Here is a 20,647-nt window from a genome sequence, read left to right on the forward strand (position 1 = left end):
ACCTCCCACCCAGCTTCCTGTTATTACTTTGGAATATTTGTCACAGATAAGGAACTGACACAGACGTGTTCTTATTCACTAAACTCTATTCCCAGACTTCCTCGGCTTTTCCCCAACGCCCACCTTCCATTCCGGGGCCCCCTCCAGGACACCCCGTGACAGCTAGTGGTCCTGTCTCCCTAGGCTCCCCTAGAATGCGGCGGTTCTCAGACATTCTGGCTGTTGGTGACCTTGATGTGTGTGAAGAGTGCCGGTCAGGTGTTTCTAGAATGTTCCTCAGGATTCGTCTGATGTTTTTCCTGTGATTAGACTGAGGTCGTGGCTTTCGGGGAGGGAGACCACAGAGGTGAAGCGTCCTTCTCATCACGTCATCTCGGGAGGACGTGCTGTGCATGTGACCCGTCACCGTGACGTTGACCGCGGTCCCCTGGCCAAGGTGGTGTTTCCCAGGGTTCTCGACTGTGAAGTTACTTTTTATTCCCCTTTCCCATGCTGTGCTGTCTGGCAAGAAGTCGTTCGGGTATCCCCCACCTCAGGGAGACGGGAGCTGTGCCCCACCCCCTTCCTTGAGGGCACGGTGTCCATAAATTATTTGGAATTCTTCTTCACGAGCGATTTGTGCCGTCTCCTCCATTTATTTGTTTGTCCAGCCGTCTACTGATGTGAGGACGGACGCATGACTATTTTATCCTTTGGGTTACATTCCAATGCTTCCCGCTTTGGCCACTCGGAGCTCTTTTGGTTGGATCTTGTCCCAGGGACACGCTCCCGTCACTGTGGTTTGTATTTTCTTTTTAGCACTTCCTCACTTTCTGGTGTCACAAGACGCTCCGGGCTCACCGTCTGCATTCCCCGCCCGGTTCCAGAATCAGCTGCTTCCCCCAAGAGCCTTGGTTCCTCTGTGAAAGACCAAGAGCAAAGGCCAAGATTGGGGTGGCAGGGAGTACCGTGACCCCCACACCAGCACAGGCGTCCAGCTCACGGTGTCCCGGGCGTCTCACCCAGGGGCACGGGTTCCTGGGGGCATGGCCCACCCGGACCGAAACGAACGAAACGAAACAATATCTGAAAGGCCTATTCAGGGGCGCTTGGGGGGCTCAGTCGGTTGAGCGTCCGACTTTGGCTCAGCTCGTGATCTCGCGATTCGTGGGTTCGAGCCCCGCGTCGGGGTCGGTGCTGATGGCTCGGAGCCTGGAACCTGCTTCAGGGTCTGTCTCCCTCTCTCCCTCTGCCCCTCCCCCGCTCATCCGCTCTCTAAAATAAATAAATAGACATTAAAAAAAAATTAACTGTGAACAACCCAAGGTGGAAATCTGTGCGGAATTCAGAACATGTTGAACATCACCGTGTTCTCCTTGGGGAAAAAAGAATTCCACCGAGTGCCTTGGCTCACGATGGCACCCTGGGGTGCCCTGGCCCACAGTCTGGGAACCGTGGCACTCTGTAGTCGGTGGGGGAGATTCTGCCAGAGTGGCTGGTGTAGTTCATCTGTGCCCATAGGGGTGAGAGCTGTGGGGCTTCTCCTGGGGGGGAGGGTTCCACAAAGCCCACCTGCCCCCGCCTCCAGGGGGAGGGGGACCAGAGCACTCTCTTCCCCATCAGACCCCCTCTCGGAACACGACGTTACCACCCACCCATCCGGTCACCTGAGCTGCCAGGCTTGACCTCGGCTGGACACCCCCAGTCTCTGCCCTCAGAGCCCCCTGCCCCAGGGTGGCTGTCAGGCTGGGAACCTCCTCCTGCTGGGTGTGAGGCTGGAGCTTAGAGAACCCATGTCGTACGGTTCCGTTTCACAAAAGTATTTTTACTCTCTACCGTCCATCCCTGCCCACGTCACCCGTGTGCGTGCGAGTACACGTGCTTGCGGTATTCTATCCATCACGCGTGGACGCATGTGATAGATATATCGCCCCATTTGTAAAATGCGTGTGTCCTACATACACAAAAACATGAAGCTCCTTATTTTGTGGAGATCTTAAAGGTTCTTCAAGGGCATTCGGACTTCCTCAAGCCCTCCCCCCCCCCCCCCGCCACCACCCCCCCCCCCCGCCGTGGGGGGGGGGCGGGGACAAAGGACTCCCCTCTCTGCCCCCAGGCCATGGAGGGGTGGGGAACAGGTGATACAGGAGGGAGAGGGTCTTGAAACCCGAGAGGCATCCTGAAACTGCTCTGGGCCCCGGGAAACCGTCCTTTCCGAGCCACTGGATGGATGCGGCCCCTCCGGAGCCTCCCGCTCCCCACTGACGGATGCAGCTTTTAAAGACAACGGGGACCATCTGTTAGCGGAACGAAGCGCTTTGTCTGCAGGCCTGCTGGGCAGGGACAAGGCCAAACAGCCTGTTTCTGCTGCTGCAGAAGATGAGACCAGGGGCCCCCAAATCCAGCCCTGGCTTTAAATGCTAATTGCCTGCTCTGAAGTGTTATTGATAAGGGTGGCCGGAGGGAGCGGCTCATCCATTGTTTGCGGTTGTGACCTCCGTGGAGGGGACGGCAGTTAACAGATGAGAAAGCAGTCTGCCTTCTGTGGAGCCCCAATTTATGGGCCCATGAAGCAGGGGCCGGTGGAGCCCAGGGACAGGCAGGCGCTGTGTGCCTCCACTGTGTGCGGAAGCCCTGGACCGTCTCCGGGCGCCACGGGTGCGCTCTGAGACCCGAACCCTCAACCACCCGCCGCTGAGGTTGCCACAGGGCCCAACTCATCACCAATCAGTGACACGAGCGCCCCCTCCCCTGACACCCACCCCCCTGTGCAGGCTGGGACGCACCGCCTGGAAAACAGGGGGCCCTTCCACGTCCCCCACATTCCACTGCCCTGTGGGTCAGCCACCCCTTCCTGAGGCCCCAAGGATGAGGGGGTCGGGATGGCAAGCTGGGACCTCGACTCGCAAAGTGGTTTCTTGGCACAGACTCATTAGCCCCTCCCTCCGTGACAGGCTGCACCGGCCGTGCCTTGGCCCCAAACCTCTGGGACCCCAGCTTTCTTCCAGGAGGTTTTCATGCATGTTGGAAACCACACTCCAGCCTTCAAATATGGGCAGGGGGGTGGGGCATGGCTCAGGGATCCGAAACAAAATTCCTGACAGGTATCATATCCGGAGAAGACAATGCAGTGGGTTCATCTGCAATGTGGTTGTGCCGGCTGGGAGGAGGGGCAGTGTCCCCAGCTCCTGGCCACGCCTTTTTCATCCCGAGTCAGCCCAGAGAGATCTCAGAGGCAAGGCCAGGCACTGCTCTCCGTGGAAATCCGCTAGCAGCTTTAATGAGAACCTAGCCACCCCGTCCCCATCTCCTTGGCTGGAGCATCCTGTATTTATTAAAATAGCACATCTGGTTATCCAGTCCCCCAGCCCCAGACGCCTCTTGACATCAGGGTTTGTTCAAGAAGCTGATACAATGGCAAGGAGCCTTTGCAGCATTTCCTTGTTTGGTTTCTCGGCAAATGCTCTCCTTGCATTGCCTCTGGGTCTCAGGCTGCGGGCTGTGGACCCAGAGGGGCCCGGACACAGCCCCCGCTTCAGGAGAGGCAGACAAGAGAAGAGGTCTTTGCTGGCCGGACGAGCCTCGAAAGACAGCCTCTAAGCTGGACTGTGAAGGAGGAGACTTGCTTCTCAGAGGAGGAGGAGGCTGGGTGGGGACTAGGGGAGGGCATCCCTGGAGGCCAGCCAGGCAGAGGTGGGAAGCCGTGTGGTAGGTCCGGGGAGGAGGCTGGGCCGGAGCCTCCACTCATCCCTGTGTTTGCTGATTGCAGCCAGGCCTGTGCGGGCAGCTGGGCTCGGCCCCGAGACAGGTGAGGAGGGAGACGCGGGTCCATCAGTGGGTCCAGTGTGATCCGGAAGGGGAGAAGGAGGTGACAGGGAATGGGCGGTCCATGTGAGTAAGGGGGTGGAGCTGGGAAGGGAAGGAGCCCTCGTTGCTGGGGCTCTGTGCCAGTGGGACACATCATGAGGAAAATGGCCCGTGAGGCCAGCTGCTTCAATGCCTCGGCCCCAGTGAATGTCGCAGCATGAAATTATGATTAAATTTCTGTTTACAATGGCGATTATCATTGGTCCTGGAAAGGGACAGATGCGTCCTGTTAACAAGACCAGCTAGTGGGCTTCCTGGCCCCCACCGAGCCCAGCGTGGTCATGGAGTCTGCACCCAATTGCTTTTTGCAGAGAGAAGGCTTCCGGGCCCGCTCACTCGGTGCCCCAGGCGGTGCACGGGCACCAGCAGGGGGGACATGGAGGTGTGCACCTCATGTGGTGACGTGTCACAGGGTGGAAACGTTGCGATGTTCCCCGCTGCCCCCACAACCAGCCTCAAGCCCCTTGGCCTCAGAGCCTCATCCTCCCCCCCCCCCCCCCCCCCCCCCGCCCATCCCCGTCGTCGGAACTCAGGTCTCTGCTCTACAGCTGGCCTTGACCTGCCGGGCCTGCACGGGGGCCAGGAGCCCTGTCCCATCCCCTTTCTTAGCTCCTCCTCATGCATTCTGGTCTCCTGTCAGAACCAGCTGCCTCCTCCAGGCAGCCTTCTGGGCCTGACCAGCATGCAGGGCCCTACATGCTCTCATGGGCCACCGTGGCGCTCTATCTCTTGATGGGTCAGTAAGACTGTCTTCTGTGTCCTCCTCCAGCCCGTTTGCTCCCCGAGAGCAGGGTCTGTGCTGGTCTGGATCACGGTTGGTCCCCAGAGCTTGCCCTAAGTGGCCCCATACGTGCCTGTCTGGTGACTGCAGCCTGGATGGGTGGAGGCAGAGGGGATGGGGCATCCTCCCTCACAGCTGGCAGTGAGAAGGGCAGCGGTCCCTCCATCGGGGGACAGCTGAGTGGTGTTTCCCCCGGAGCAGAACAGGGGTGCACATCCGCGTCTCCCGCTGAACATCAAGTTCACCGAAAGGTATTGCATTTTTCATATTTTTAACAAATGGGCTAAAAACACATATGGAACCCCTTTAGAAGATTTAAAAGGTTTTTTTTTAATGTTTATTTATTTTTGAGGGAGAGAGAGACAGAGAGCAAGCAGGGGAGAGGCAGAGAGAGAGGGAGACACAGAATGGAAGCAGGCTCCAGGCTCCGAGCTATCGGCTCAGAGCCCGATGTGGGCTCGAACTCACAAAGGGTGAGCTCATGACCTGAGCTGAAGTCGGACGCTTAACCCACGGAGCCACCCGGGTGCCCCTAGAATATTTTTTTTTCAACGTTTATTTATTTTTGGGACAGAGAGACACAGAGCATGAACGGGGGAGGGGCAGAGAGAGGGAGACACAGAATCGGAAACAGGCTCCAGGCTCCTAACCATCAGCCCAGAGCCTGACGCGGGGCTCAAACTCACGGACCGCGAGATCGTGACCTGGCTGAAGTCGGACGCTTAACCGACTGCGCCACCCAGGCACCCCAAGAAGATTTTAAAACAAGCTAGAAGTTTTTATATTCCAGAATTAAAGTTCTGCACATTTGAGAGATCTCGTAAGTGACCCACGTGCCATAACACTGGAAATATCGCCAAACATCCATTGTCAGGGTACTGCCTCCAGAATCGACTTCACTTGGGAAAGGAGGGATTTCCTCACTTATTATTAGAGCAGCTCTTGATCGGAAGGGACGAGTTGTATGTGTTGACTCTTTTCGAAAACAAGCCGAGTAGCATACGTGTGATAACAGCCTGCCTCCAGTTCCCATTTGGAACTTGTGTCTTTCGGGAGAAGAGAAATTCATAATTCATGTTCAAGTTCAACAGCTCTTGAAAGCACCTTACCTCTGAGACACTTGCGGCTCACCCATCACCAGGTTCTCAAGATCTCCGTGGCCACGCCCCCTCCCATTAGAGAAGTTTCTTCTTGAAGGGTGTTGTCTTTCTAAAGGCAACTGCTCCAGGGACGCCCTTTGGCCGGTGAATGTCAGCAGGTCACAGTGGCAAGACCTTGGCCACTGCAGGTGCCATGTCCATCTAGCCAGTAAGTAGGTGAAGGCAGTTTGCTCCCTTTTCAGAGCAAATAGCTCCTGCTCAGCTTCGAGGAATTTGAGGGACAAAGGGAACCTCACGCAGAGCATCCACAGGAGGTTCCAAGTCGGGGCCCCTGCCAGGCTGCAGACTCTTGGCCTCTTCATGGTAACACACACATAGAATGGATTTCAAACTGCTGTTCTGGCCCCCGAGGCCGTGCTCCGCACCCTCACTGAGTCCTGCTTGCCTCCTGGCTGTTCCTGGGAAGCACCAGCCTTACTCCCACTGCCCCAGCCTGTCTTCCCAGGTCACTCTGTCCCAGAGATGCCCCCAGGCCTCCCTCCATGGCCAAGCTGTCCAAAATGGCACACTTCCTCTCCCCCAGGACTTCTCTTTTCCTTTGCTTCCTTTTCTTCAAAGCACCTGTCGCTTTGGGAAATCAGCTTACTTGTGTGTGAGCCCCATGGGGCAGGCTCTGTCCTGTGTCTGCGCCCCCCTTCTCCCCACGGTGACCTTGATGACCTGCTTCACCATCGAAGACATGGGGTGAGACGAGGGCCCCTCCCTGGGAAGGACAGCGTGAGCTTGCTGTGTTTAGAGCCAAATGCACATCTTCGCTTAGAAAGTGGGGAGTTGTTTGTATTTGAGTCTGTAAGAGTGAGATGCAGGTCTGCTCTCCTCCACCCTGCAGTTGGTCCTCTGACAGTTCTTCTGGTTTCTGATGCATGTTACACAGAATGCTGGGCAGGCAGCAGATGGGGCTGTGCTTATTAGAGAGGGACAGGGAAGGGGGAGGGAGGGAAGCAGGCCACTCACCGAGGAAGCTGAGTGAGCCTTCTCCCCCAGGGCAGGACCCTTAAAGGTCAGCCCACATCGGCAGCAGAACATGTAGCTTCCTTGACTGAATCCATGGAGATGTCCATGCTGGTGTTGGCTATCCTCAGCGAGGTCTTGAGTGAATCCTAAAAGGCTTTCACGTCTGCTGGCTCATCTCACCTGAACATCACCCCCTACTCCAGTGGAGAAACCACCACCACCTACTGACCTGACTGTGGGTGACTCCTTTTCTGCCTTCGGCCTCCTGCCTTGCCCATTCCAGAAGCTTCAGTTCCTGTGGTCTGACCTTCAAGTGAAGGTGGCAGTGACACAGAAGATGAGGGTTCTCCATTGTGACATCACACAGTAAGCGTGCTGGGGCTGGTGGCAGGAGACCATAGCGGGGGTGACCATGGGAAAGAGGACCAGGAGAGACGGAGACCATGGGAGAGGGCAATGGCCCCTGAAGTTTGCCATAGTCACCCTCTTGTGAAATGAAGTGTCTGTGAGAAGATCCTCATGCAGCTTTCCCCATAAGTTCTAGGCTGGCTCAGTCTATAGAAATAGCATGTAAACATGTACATAATGTCAAGTGTCCTAAAAGCCACGCCCAAATATACATATATTTAAATGTTTATTTATTTTTGAGAGGGAGGGAGAGAGAGAGAGAGAGAGCGAGCATGCACGTGAGCAGGGGAGGGATAGGGCAGGAGTGGGACAGAGCATCTGAAGCAGGCTCTGCACTGACAGCAATGAGCCTGATGTGGGGCTCGAACTCACGAGCTGTGAGATCATGACCTGAGCTGAAGTTGGGTGCTTAACTGACTGAGCCACCCAGGCGCCCCTCAACAGTATATTTTATTTTATTTATTTATTTATTTTTTATTTTTTTTATTTTTTTTTCAACGTTTATTTATTTTTGGGACAGAGAGAGACAGAGCATGAATGGGGGAGGGTCAGAGAGAGAGGGAGACACAGAATCGGAAACAGGCTCCAGGCTCCGAGCCATCAGCCCAGAGCCTGACGCAGGGCTCGAACTCACGGACCGCGAGATCGTGACCTGGCTGAAGTCGGACGCTTAACCGACTGCGCCACCCAGGCGCCCCAACAGTATATTTTATTTAATGCAACATTACGTTGTGGGGGAGGAAACATTTTCCTCTATCATTCCGATTCTTCCATCTGGTCTAAGAATTAAATTGACATGAGACAGATCAACAGAAGAAAATCAAATTTAACTTCATACGTTCAGGAACCTCACACACATAAGAGGCTCCAAGACAGAAAGGTAAAATAAGGTATCTGTGCCATCCTGAGCTAAGGAGTAGGATGGGGGCCTGGGGCTGCAAAGGGGAGGAGGGCGATTCACAGGGCGGTAAGGGGCAGGTGTCTGGTCATTCGATGTTTGCCCTGCCACACAGACGGGTCCCTCAGATATATTTATCTCTGTAATAACTCTCATGCTGGGAAAAAGCCTCAATTTAGATTCTTCTAGGTAGTTAAGAGAGGGGCAAAATGTTTCTTGTGAACCCACAGGGTCTCGATTGCCTTCAGCTCAAAATAGTCCATGTGCTAAAGAGGCACATTTGGGGGAAACTTGCTCTGAACCCCTTCAGCTGAGCCTTTGGGACGTTAAAGAAGTTTCATGGTCCAGAAGCTGAGTTGGTAGATTGCTGCTTACCTTGTTAACCAGCCTCAGTCCTGAGAATAGGGCAGGTCAGTCAAGCTGATGTGACTAATTTTAGGAAACGGCTTTGCAGGTGGGCTCCCAAAGTGAGGCTTGTATTGTACGGTCAGGCAATTAATAAGAGGTATTCCTACGGAAACCAAAGAAAAACACAGGTTAACGGAGCAAGTTCCAAACCCAGTATCTTGAGTGCTGCCAGTGGGATTTCTGGACGCCAGGCTCAAAGCATCCCCAGATGGAGGGAGGGCAGGCGGTGGCCATCTGGTGATTTTCATGGTTTGCGGTTTGAATATTCCTGGTGGTCCTTCTCAGTGGCTCACGCACAACACGCCTGAAAGTTGTCTAAACACGTCTGTTACAGCGATTCTGGTCAAGTTTACATCAGGCCACCTCGCTGCAGTTTGCAGGGCCTCGGGGAAGAGGGCAGTTCTCATGATTCCAAGTCAAAGGGATGGGAGAGGATTGGAAATGTTAGTTTGGAGAGTCATAGGAAGTTGTCTGAGGAAATCAGAAGAATTCAGGATCTAGTCCAGTTTATAGGCAAATAGCAAACCCACAGAGACCATTCCTCAGAACCAGGATCCTCTAGTATCCAAAACGGTATGTTATTGAGACAGTTTTTGTCTCTAAAATCGCCCTCATTTCCACCAAAGATAACCAAATGGAGACGAATTTGTGTGCAAAGTAGGCCTGGTTTGAAACAAACTTGGCCTGATGATTGGCCTAAGTGCAGCAAGAATGGTGATCGACCACACAGGCTCTTTTTAAATCTGTTTTGCTGGAACTTTTCATAAGGAATCTTCAGACTGAACATTGAACAGCCTCCAGAGGAACCAAATTGTGGCCTTGCACCCAGTGTACTTTGGGGATTAAAGCTCATTGACTTAATTAAAGTAATTCCTGTCTTCGCCAGTCCTGAGCATGCCTGAAATCCCTTTCCAAAGATTCCTTTTCCACAAGACTTGTACAACCGTTTTGCATTCAAACTTGGTTCTGTCTTTTCCCTTTTTAAATAACCAGATTCACTTTAGGACAGAATTACTTTCTTTTGCCTCAACCACAGCAAAATGCATTTTTATTCCTCCTACCTTTTCCTACCAGAAACACACATCCCATTCTCTGCACACGGAGATGTTTCCCTTTTGATTTCTGGTGGTTTAAATTCTTCTTTAGCAATGAACGTTTCTGTATTTTCTCTTATTTGGGATCGATCTGGATATTCAATGGATTTAACTTATCATAAACTTAAGAGCAAAATTTGAAGTTTCAGGTGACCAAAAAGATTTGGGGAAACTTTTAGAAATTTGCATAAAGATTTTTTTTTTTTATCTTATGTGTGTCTATTCAACATACTCGTTCTCAACGGGTTTGTTTTGATCACTCATGAAAATTTTATAAAGTGTTAAAGAGCTAACCAGTAGCCTTCAGTTGTCTTTCTTGCTGACAGGTCCTGTAACAGACATAACAAGAGCTTATCTTACTCTGAATAAAGCTGAATAGCATAAAAGGATTGTATTTAACGCCAAGGACTCTGAAGGCATGCCTGTTTCATTACATCAACACACTCCAAGTAGGTTTTATTTATTAAAGATTAATCCTAGATCACATGAACTTGGAGAACATTTGGGTTCATTTTTTATGATTTCTGAGAGCTTTAGAACAGCCAAGCCGTATAAGATCATGTCCCAAACCAACTGTGTAGAGTTCTTTTACAAATTAATTTTGGTAGTGCAACCCAGAAGTAGGAAACTATCACACATCCACAACACATGGGTGTAGACGTACACGAACAGGTGCAGAGATCTTGTGCTTTCTAATGTATGTGCATAAGTTGTGTTCATTTGCCCAGTTTCCAAAGACTTCCTCTTTCCCTCTGTCTCTCTCTGTCTCTCTTTTCTGATGAGAAATCTCTCCCTAAAGTTTGTTTTTCAATTTTGTAAATGTATATTTATTTATTTGAGAGAGAGAGAGAGAGAGAGAGAGAGCAGGGGAGGGGCAGAGAGAGAGGGGGAGACATAATCCAAAGCAGGCACCAGGCTCTGAGCTGTCAGCACAGGGCCAGACGTGGGGCTCAAACTCACAAACCGTGAGATCACGACCTGAGCCGAAGTCAGACACTTAACTGACTGAACCACCCAGGCACCCCATAAAGTCTGTTTTTCAAAGAATGGCTCCTAGGTGCTAGAGAAGATGTGAGTAGAAAATCCCTATCACAAAGGCACAAAGAAAGTAGCTAAGTTTCTCCAAGAAGGGCTTTGGATTCCCAAGGACAATACTTTTAAGTCTTTTGGGATAAGGAGGGAGGGTTCGAGGATTGATAAAAAGGACAGGTTAAAGGTCTTTGAATTATTTATGAGGCTGTGCTTTTAGCTTTGCTAAGATTTATAAGATAAGGACAGTTGCCTTCAATCCATTAAGGAATCCCTTATGTTACAAGCTTAAATGACATCGTGGGTTGATCTCCCCACCCAATTATCTTCAATTTGCTTCTTTTCCTTCTGGGTACATAGCTCTAATTTTAACTTGGGGGAGAAAGCCTTAAAAAAATTCCTATCAGGTTCTGAATATCAGCTTCTAATCTAGCCAACTTTTAACTACAGAGCTACTTAAAAAAATATATTCTAAATATCCTGCCCGTTTTCAGCTGGGACAAACAGTAAATATTGTGGCAGTGTTAAGCAACCCCTCCCTCCCCCTTGGGCATAGGAGGGGTCCCCAAAGAGAGACCTTCCCAAGGATGCCACCTTCCCAAGATCCAGAGTCATTCCCAAAGGTAGCCAAAAGAAAGAGCCAGCAACCTGCATGTCCAAGGCAGGTAGAGACCAAGCCACGTTCTCGGGATGCAAAGTGAGACCATCGGGAAGGCAATAGCTGTCCCTGGGAAAGGAAGGATCAGTAACCATTGGGTCTAGATTTGGAAAAGAAGGGGCATCGTGAAATTTTATTTTCCTCTTCTGTCAGCTCCTGGGCATCGTCTGGTCATGTGTAAGAAAGCCTAAGGGAGGGGCGCCTGGGTGGCGCAGTCGGTTAAGCGTCCGACTTCAGCCAGGTCACGATCTCGCGGTCCGTGAGTTCGAGCCCCGCGTCGGGCTCTGGGCTGATGGCTCAGAGCCTGGAGCCTGTTTCCGATTCTGTGTCTCCCTCTCTCTCTGCCCCTCCCCCGTTCATGTTCTGTCTCTCTCTGTCCCCAAAAAAATAAATAAACGTTGAAAAAAAAAAATTAAAAAAAAAAAAAAAAGAAAAGAAAGCCTAAGGGAAATTCTGGTCATGTATTTCCTCTGGAGGGAGGAAGATGGTCTTTCTCAGTCTTCTCTAAATTTGGTAGAACCTCCTGCAAAGATCTGCTGCTGTCCCGGGGAAATGTACTCTTTCGGTGGGGATCTAGGATATATCTGCAAAGGACATTGCATAGGAAGGCCAGAAGTTGGTGGAGCCTGATGACAAGAGCCCAGCACTGTGAGCCCTCCTGCCTGTCCCCATGTTTCCCCTAAGCCCCTTCCTGGCTTTCAGCATGTACAGGAGTAACCCATGTGGGCTAGGCCTGGAGGCTAGGCTGCAGAGCTCTCTGTAAATCTTGTAAGAAAAAAAAAAAAAAAAAAAAAAAGGAAACCGAAACAGGCATATGGGGCCGGGTATGGGTAGGGGAATTTATGTTGAATTTCATTTTTGTTCAAAGTCTAATTTCTGTTCTTTCATCGTGTTAAGGGAGTCCCTCAGGGTAGTCATTATATTTCCTTGTGTCCTCTTTTTAATTTGGTCTCTCTACAGGTGCCAATAAATGGTTTAAGACGAGAGCTCTCTAATCTTTTTTTCTTCTCTCAAATATGGCCAATTCAGAGGATCTGTCGTCTGGCCATTGATGAGTGGGATCTGTCAATAGTGATTCAAATCAATAAGCCTTTTCATGGAATGACCCGGAGGAACCTTCCAGGCTTAGAATATATCTTTACCATGGATGCAGGTGGCGCCCGTGGAGTGGGTGCAGATGATACAGCCTCCATGACCCAAAAAGTTCCTTCCCAAAAATCAGTCTTAGGAAGCAAAGGACTTTGTTGCATAGGTGGTAAGGTGGCTGTGGTCTCCAATGAAAATGTGATGCCTCCAGTCACAGATCTGCTAATCTGTGGCACCGGGCAGGTGCTCCCAGGATAGGATTTTTCCAGCACTGACAGTGAAGGTTAAAGACGACAACAGCTTTTTATGGACCAGGATCTCTTATGACAAACTCCCCTGAGAGCTGGCCCAGTCGGACGAAGACGGTCAGATCCACAGCCCGTTTGGGCTGCCCATTAGATGTGTGCCAGTACACATCCTCTGGCTGGCAGACCAGAGACAGTGTCCTCACTGGCCAAAAAGCCGAGCTCTCAGGACATAGAACAACACAGCAGACAGAAATAATGGCCATTTCTGGGGGGGAAAGGATGGATAAGAACTGTGAGTACTCAGACCAAATACTAGAGTCACTAAGCCCGAGGAGCTAGTTCCATCAATATTTTCCGCTACTCTAAATTTCGAAAAGGATGAAAAGGACCCTTCCCACGCTGCTTCCTCTGGACTCTGCAGGTAGAGACCCAGGAGTCTGCTGTAGTTCTTACCTTTACCAGCTGTCAGAGGTCCAGGCTGTTTTTACTGCAGCAGCTTCCGGGTGAGTGGCCCCCAGCACACCAGGGCTCCAGGCTGGCTGTAGGGGAGGAAAAAATTTACTCAACCCTTCAAAGGTTCTTCCAGCTGGTCTAAGAATTAAGTTGACATGAGGCAGATTAACAGAAAAAAATCAAATTTAATTTTATACATTCGGGAACCCCTCACACATGAGAGGCTCCAAGACAGAAAGGTAAAATAAGGTATCTGTGCCATCCTGAGCTAAGGAGTAGGATGGGGCCCTGGGCTGCAAAGGGGAGGAGGGCCATTCACAGGGCGGTAAGGGGCAGGTGTCTGGTCATTCGATGTTTGCCCTGCCACACAGACGGGTCCCTCAGATATATTTATCTCTGTAATAACTCTCATGCTGGGAAGAATCCTCAATTTAGATTCTTCTAGGTAGTTAAGGAAGGGGCAAAACGTTTCTCTTGAGCCCACAAGGTCTCAATTGCCTTCAGCTCAAAATAGTCTGCATGCTAAAGAGGCACGTTTGGGGGAGACTTGCTCTGAACTCCTTCAGTGTCGACAAATAATTGAAGTAAAATTACCAGTGAGATCCTTTACACTCTAGTCTCATACCAAATCCCTGAAATCCAGTTTATATTTGGGTCTCACAGCACATCTCAATTTCTAAGCCACTAAAATATCATTGGAAGTATTTGATCGATGTTTAGAGTGCATGAAATTTACAGTTGGGAGAGTGGATGACCCACATGCCCAAGTTGTTCCAAAGATGCTTAAGTTTTCCAATATGCGAATTAAATGGTCTTTACAATGAAAGTGAACTTAATTATAATTAAGTTAAATTAAAAGTGTGGCTCCTCAGTCTCTCTGGTGCATTTCAGGTGCTCAGCTAGCCACCGCCAGATTGGATGGCGCACTTCTCGCTCCTTGGATGTCCAAGGCCTCAGAATTAACCCGAGTGTTTACGCGTAGTAATTGGGAAGGTGAATCCATGCCGCCCTTGTTTTTCCTTTTCTTTGCGGAGTCAAGCAGGAGTCCGCGTTTGACCAGGGAGGTGTTTAGGGAGGGAATGAGGAATAAATTATTTGATGTCTGTTTCTGTTCGGTAATTTGACAAATGAATGATCCGAGTTCATAATTAAGAAATTAGTTTTTTGAAAAGCTCCATTGGTTCGTGAATTGATGAAGTGAAGACTGTCACATTTCTGGGTTGAGGGGGGAGTCACATCTCAATGAACAAACACGATTTTAATGACTTGTGCACAGCTGTGTGTCAGGATGTGGCAAGTTGAAAGGACGGAGGTGAACTCCGGCGTCAGAATATTCTCCCTAGAAAGCAGAATTGATGTTGCCAGAGAGCTCCACACCAGTGGCCTCCCCCTTGTGCCCAAAGCCACCCGCTCAGCCAAAATCCTGTCGTGGCAAAGAGAAGCCTCGTTTCCTGGCCCCGTGGGTCGTGGGGAGGATTTGGTTGCCTACACACAGTAATAAGCCAGTAGGGATCTATTAGTGAGTAATTTCATTCTAAAAATATGAGCTTAGTTCCAGTAATCATTTTTTAAAGACCTTTTTAAGAGACGACGAGTATTAGCATCTCCTTGTATTTAGCAAAAGAAAGCAGTAGGAACGAGCCAATCAGATAAGAACAGCCATTGAGTGCCTACTGGGTGCCGAGCTCTATGCCAGTGAGGAAGGGCTGTGCTCCCCTTGTGGGTGTCTGACCTCGGAGGTGACATTTCTGCTGGGCATTGAGGGATAAATAGGAGTTGGCTGGGAAAAGATCCAAAAACTTATGTTTCAAGAGCTGTTATCTAGCAAGCAGTGACAGAAGGCGCATCTGCAAGGCATGGAGGTAGAGGGTGGAAAGAAAGCACAGAATCTGGAAAATGGAGCTACTGTCAGAAAGGGAGGTCCCAGAACATCAAGGCAAGGCGTTGGGACTGTTGTGGACAGCTGGAGGATGCAGAGTCAAGAGGCTATGGGGGCTGGGCAGGGGGTGTGAGTACACAGAGCTGGCCCAGGTGTGGTGCGGGCCGGGACTGTGCCAGGGGAGCGGGTGCCCACCTGAGAGCCCACAGCTACTCAGCTCTGTTTGTGGATGGGGCTCATTGCACCTGTCTTCCGAGAGCTGTGGGGATTCATAATGAAATTTCACCCATGTGCTCTTCTGGCAGCCCGTTTGCCTTGTCTGTTGGAGTCCAGCGAGGAGAGGCTGAGGCAGGGGCCGGCGGAGTTGGCTTTCTGCCCTGGAGAGACCCCAGCCGCTGTGGCAAGCAGACTAAGTCGAGGATGTGGACTTCAGCTGGTGGGAGATCTTGGTTTGTCCAGAGTGGGAAAGGGAAAGAGGAAGCGACAGGGTACCTCAAAGATGGCGCCTTCCAATTTCGTCCACCTTTCTGGTGGGCAGACAGGTGAAGTCAAGTGGTCAGACAAGGTAAGGGCTAAAGCACTAAAGCACTTTGAAAAGGACTATGACCTGAGGTATTTTCAGAGTTTTTCTACTAAACTGCCAGGAGCTCGTGTCTGCCCTTGTGAATCACAACCAAAGTGTCCGCCATGATTCCTTCCAGTCAGTTTGTCCTGCAAAGCCTGAGCCAGTTGATGAGTTTTCTTAGTCTTGATTATATGCTCAGGGAGGGTTTAGTTCCTGTACCTCTGAAGTGTGTGTCAGGTCAAACAAAGCTGACAAAGAGCGCTGGACCCCTCAGAAGCCACCTGGGTCCCAGCTCCATGACTGATGACTTTGGACAAGGCGTGTAAGCTCTCTGGGACTCAGTTTTGCCATCTGTAAAATGGAACAATCAGAATATCTGGTCTCCAGGTTTCCCCAGTCCTGGAATCCTACTCGATTTTATGCTTTCTGTGAAATGTTGGTGAGTTAGCCCTGACATCTCTGTTTCCTGGATACGAGCTCACCTCACCCCTAAGTTAACTCCTTGCTGATTCTGAAGTCTGGCTGCAGGCGGATATCAGGGCTCTTTGAGACTGACGGGTTTCTGTTCCAGCCACACACAAGTCTCTGTATCTCTCCCACGGTGCAACGAGTGAATGAATGAGGGACTCAATGGTTGTGATTTCAGTTCTTATGAAGCCTGAACGTGTCCACATGTCCCCTTCCCAGCTGCCCTGAATGCAAACCCACCAGTACCCCAGGGGTGCCCCTGGGCCCCAGACTGTATCACGTGTGTTCGTGCTCCCTCAGTGAGGAGCTTCCCTTTATCTTTCTTTACTTTTCCCATCCACGAGTAATGATGCATGGGTGTCTTTATTGTTCACTTGCTTTATGATTTTTAAAAAAATTTTATAATAGTGGCCATACACCAAGTGCATAGAAAACTCCACACGCTTTGGCTAGGCCACCTCCACACCCACATGCATACACATATGTAATTTCACGACGTCCTCACGACACCTGGGAGTGGGCGTTGTTAGCCCCATGGGATAGCGGGGGAAGCTGAGACCCAGGGAACCCATTTTGCCCACATAACTTATCTGTGGAGGAGCCAGAATTAGAACACTGGTCTTGATTCTTTTGGGCTCCCCAGGCTGCCCTCTTAGATCCCACTGTCTTTTAGGATGGCCTCAAGTATTCCCGAGGCCCCCGGGACCAGTAAGATATGGACCATGCTTCTCAATATGTCTTCTACGTCATGTTGGATCTCAACAGAATGCACTTTTTAAAAAAGTTTATTTATTTATTTACTTTGAGAGAGAGAGAGAGTGCACATGTACAAGCTCACGTGTGCATGCATGGAGGAGGGGCAGAGAGAGGGAAAAAGAGAGAATCCCAAGTGGGGGAGGGGCAGAGAGAGAGAGAGAGAGAATCCCAAGTGGGGAGGGGCAGAGAGAGGGAAAAAGAGAGAATCCCAAGTGGGGGAAGGGCAGAGAGAGAGAGAATCCCAAGTAGGGGAGGGGCAGAGAGAGCGAGAATCCCAAGTGGGGGAGGGGCAGAGAGAGAGAGAGAGAGAATCCCAAGTAGGGGAGGGGCAGACAGAGAGAGAGAGAGAATCCCAAGTGGGGGAGGGGCAGAGAGAGAGAGAGAGAGAGAATCCCAAGTGGGGGAGGGGCAGAGAGAGGGAAAGAGAGAGAATCTCAAATGGGGAGGGGCAAAGAGAGGGAAAAAGAGAAAATCTCAAGTGGGGGAGGGGCAAAGAGAGAGAGAATCCCAAGTGGGGGAGGGGCAGAGAGAGAGGGAGAGAGAGTCCCAAGCAGGCTCTGCACTGTCAGCTCAGAGCCTGATGCAGGGCTTGAAGTCAGGAGCCGTGAGATCATGACCTGAGCTGAAATCAAGAGTCGGACGCTTAACCGCCTGATCCCCCCAGGGGCCCCTCAATAGGACACACTTTGATGAGCACCTGGTCTGCCCTGGGCTTGTGTGAAGCACTGAGTATGCAGAGGTGAGTGAGGCCTGTTTTGGGGAGCTCGCCTTCTAGTGGAGGAGACAAACCGATGGATGTCTGGGATTCCCAGAACCCAGAGACACAAAGTGCCGGGAGATTGTGGATAAAGATCTCTTCTACCTGTAAGGATCCAGGAGGGTTTCCTGGAAGAGAAGCAGCTATGCTAATAGTTAAGAGCTGGGTGCAATTTGTTTGTGGGAGGGCAGACTGGCGTGAGTCCAGACAGAGCAAAGAGGGTGAGCAGAGGCAAGGAGGAGGGACCATGCGATCAGATGTGTGTGCTTACGAAGGTACGTAAATGGGTGTTTGGTTAAACCGGTTCACCCGGCTGGCTGTGCAGTCAAAGCCCAGGCTTAATGCAAAGCCTTCCAATTCATGGCACATTAACTTGTCATTTTCTATACAAATAGACAAGCAATACTTTTTTTAGCTGGTAGAAATTGCTTTGCATAATAACCTACTTCTTTACAAAATTATTTCTTGATGTTTGAAATTTTTCCCCTAGGAAGTCTCAGGGAGGAACTGACACTCTTTGCTGTCTACCTGTTTGGGAGCTATTTCGGGCAACAGCAGATGCTCCCACATAGCAGTGGGGCTCGGGAAGATGTGGGAAGGGTTGGGACCATGTCTGGAGCAGAGAGCCAAGCATGCCAAGGGTCGGAATCCTGGATCCTGAGTAGGAAGAACTTCCTGAATTGTACAGAAGTTAGAGATGCGTGGGCCAGAAGGCGAATCTCGATTTTAGGAGGTGCAGAATGATGGGAGATCACTCCCAAGTTAGAGTAATAACTATATGTTGGGTTGTACCCAAATATTTCCAGCTAGACCTGAGAATTGAACCCAGATCTGTCTGACACAAAAGCCTTTTGGCTTTCATATATACTTAACTTAAAAAAAAAAGTTACAAGGAGAATATTTTTTAATGTTTATCTTTTTTTTTGAGAGAGAGGGAGAGAGAGAAGGGGAGGGGCAGAAAGAGAGGGAGAGAGAGAGAATCCCAAGCAGGCTCTGCACTGTCACCACAGAGCCCGATGTGGGGCTCAAACCCACGAACCTTGAGATCATGACCTGAGCTGAAACCAAGAGTTGGACACAACCGACTGAGCCACCTAAGTGCCCCAAGAAGAATTGTTTAAGGGAAAAAGGAAAAAGACACTTAACAAACAACGTACAGAAAAATAGCAAATTCTGATACAAATTTTATGAAGCATATGAAAAAAGATGTTCAGCCTCTTAATGAAAAGCAAACCAAACAAGTAGATACCTCTTTTGCTTCTTACATGGGCCAAAAACTGAGATAGCAAGAATCCAGTTCGACAAGGGTCCGAGGAAATAGGAATTCTGGCAGCATGGGCTGCTGTTTGCCTGATGGCGTATGTTACTATAACTTTGTTAGAACAAGTCAGGGCAGACCCTGTCCTAAAGAAACAAGGCGTTTGTCATCTTCTTGGCTGGTGTGACATCTGAGGTAGAGGAGAACCAGTTTTGAAGATACAGGAAGCTGCCTGATAGTAGCTGGACCTGGTCGTTTTGTGACCCCCAAAACCCCACAGGACAGGAGCCCCCATGCAAACCAGGACCTTGGCTTTCCTGAACGCTGTCCGTGGTGCTGACCAGATGAGCCTCTCTGGCCACTTGGTCGGTGCCCTTGGGAGCTCCAGCCTGGCCTTCCTGTGCCCACTACGGACTCCTGCTGCCAGAGTCCTGCCCAGAACCCGAGTCCTGGATTCCACCTCTATGGTAATGCTTGCTAACTATAGAGAGCCCAAACACTGAAAAATAGTGCTACCTGTATATCCGCCATCTAGAGACGGTCTCTTGTAATGTCCTGATGTATTTACTTGTCTTTTTTCTATGGATTTTTCTTACATAGTTGAGACACTTTTATACTCTTAATTTGCATCGCTGAAGTATTCTCCCACATTATTAAGAATGCTTTGTGAACATTTTGATGGCTTCAAATAGTCTGTGATTTAGTTAACGATAATGTAGCCATTTTTGTAGTCAGCTACCATTTATTGGGCATGTATGTGTTCGTAGCATAATATTAAGGTATTTCAGACATTAATTCTCATGTGCAAGAGGACTTTGAGATGAGAGTGCTCTCATCTCCAACTTTGCAGATGTTGAAACTGAAGTTCAGAGAGGCTAAGTAAACTGCCCAAGATCACACAGCTCAGTAAGGGGCAGAGATGGTTTTGAAAGCATGGGTGTCTGATGACAAAGGTCATGATCTTGCCATTGCACCACACTGCCTCCTGCAGCTTTTACACACAGTGTTTAAATAAACCGTGTATCTATCACAGTTTACGTACCCATCACCAGGAAGTTGGACATCTAGCTGGCTTTTAGAAGCCATTGTCAAAAAGAAATGTGTTAAAAATGAAAGGATCACAGAAGCCCGAGATTGGGGGACCCTCAGGCAATGTGGATGCCTTCCAGCCCCCCTCCATGAGCATGCCTCATCCAGCAGGAGAATGTGCAGCCTCTACTCGAATGCCCCCATGCACTGAAAACCCACAACCTGGGCCGGGAGGTTCTATTAACAATGACAGCCATGGTTTTGGCCAAAATGCAGTCAAAGTGGCCCAGCAGATCACTGCCACCTTCATCCCACCTCACTCCCACCCCCCCAATGGCAGGTCCCATCCACTCTGGGCTCATTGTTGAGCATGGATGGGCTGTGGCTCTAGGACCTGTCACTTGGCAGGTGCTCGATACACGTTTTTTGACACGAGGATGATTGCCTGCAGGTTCCTGGGGACCTTGGCAAACTTACCAAGTCTGGCAGTTCCCACAGAGAGCTCTGCCCAGATCAGCCCTGGGTGCAGCTTCTTTTGCGGGAAGGTACAGGGCTTGCAGAAAGGGCCAGCACACCTGCTCCTCACCGTTTCGACCCCACCTTAGATCCTTCCTGCTGTTCAGAGTCTTCCTTTTCCCGTGACGCGAGGGGTGCCTCCAGAAAGCGTGCCTTGGAGAGAGGACAGGCATCATGGGTGGCTTGCTCCGGATGAGACCCTGAGGGTCACGCATCCCAGTGCCCCTCTGTTCTCCGAGACTCAGTCTGCCCAGGTCACCTAGCCACGCGATGACCAGGTGGGGCTATAACCCAGGCCTCATCCCCAGGTCAGGTCTCTTTGCACCCAGAAGCTCCGATGGGCTTGATGTCACTTTCAGCCTCGGCACAGCACCGAGAGCCTACGCTCTGGGGCTG

The 20,647-nt window shown here is 50.4% G+C and overlaps 1 protein-coding gene across 1 annotated transcript in view; it reads left to right on the forward strand.

Moving 5' to 3' along the window:
- Positions 1-20,647, forward strand: part of SORCS2 (sortilin related VPS10 domain containing receptor 2) — a 463,121-nt gene that overhangs the window by 308,753 nt on the left and 133,721 nt on the right.

Source organism: Leopardus geoffroyi, chromosome B1 (genome assembly GCF_018350155.1).
Source record: "Leopardus geoffroyi isolate Oge1 chromosome B1, O.geoffroyi_Oge1_pat1.0, whole genome shotgun sequence".
Classification (NCBI taxonomy): domain Eukaryota; kingdom Metazoa; phylum Chordata; class Mammalia; order Carnivora; family Felidae; genus Leopardus; species Leopardus geoffroyi.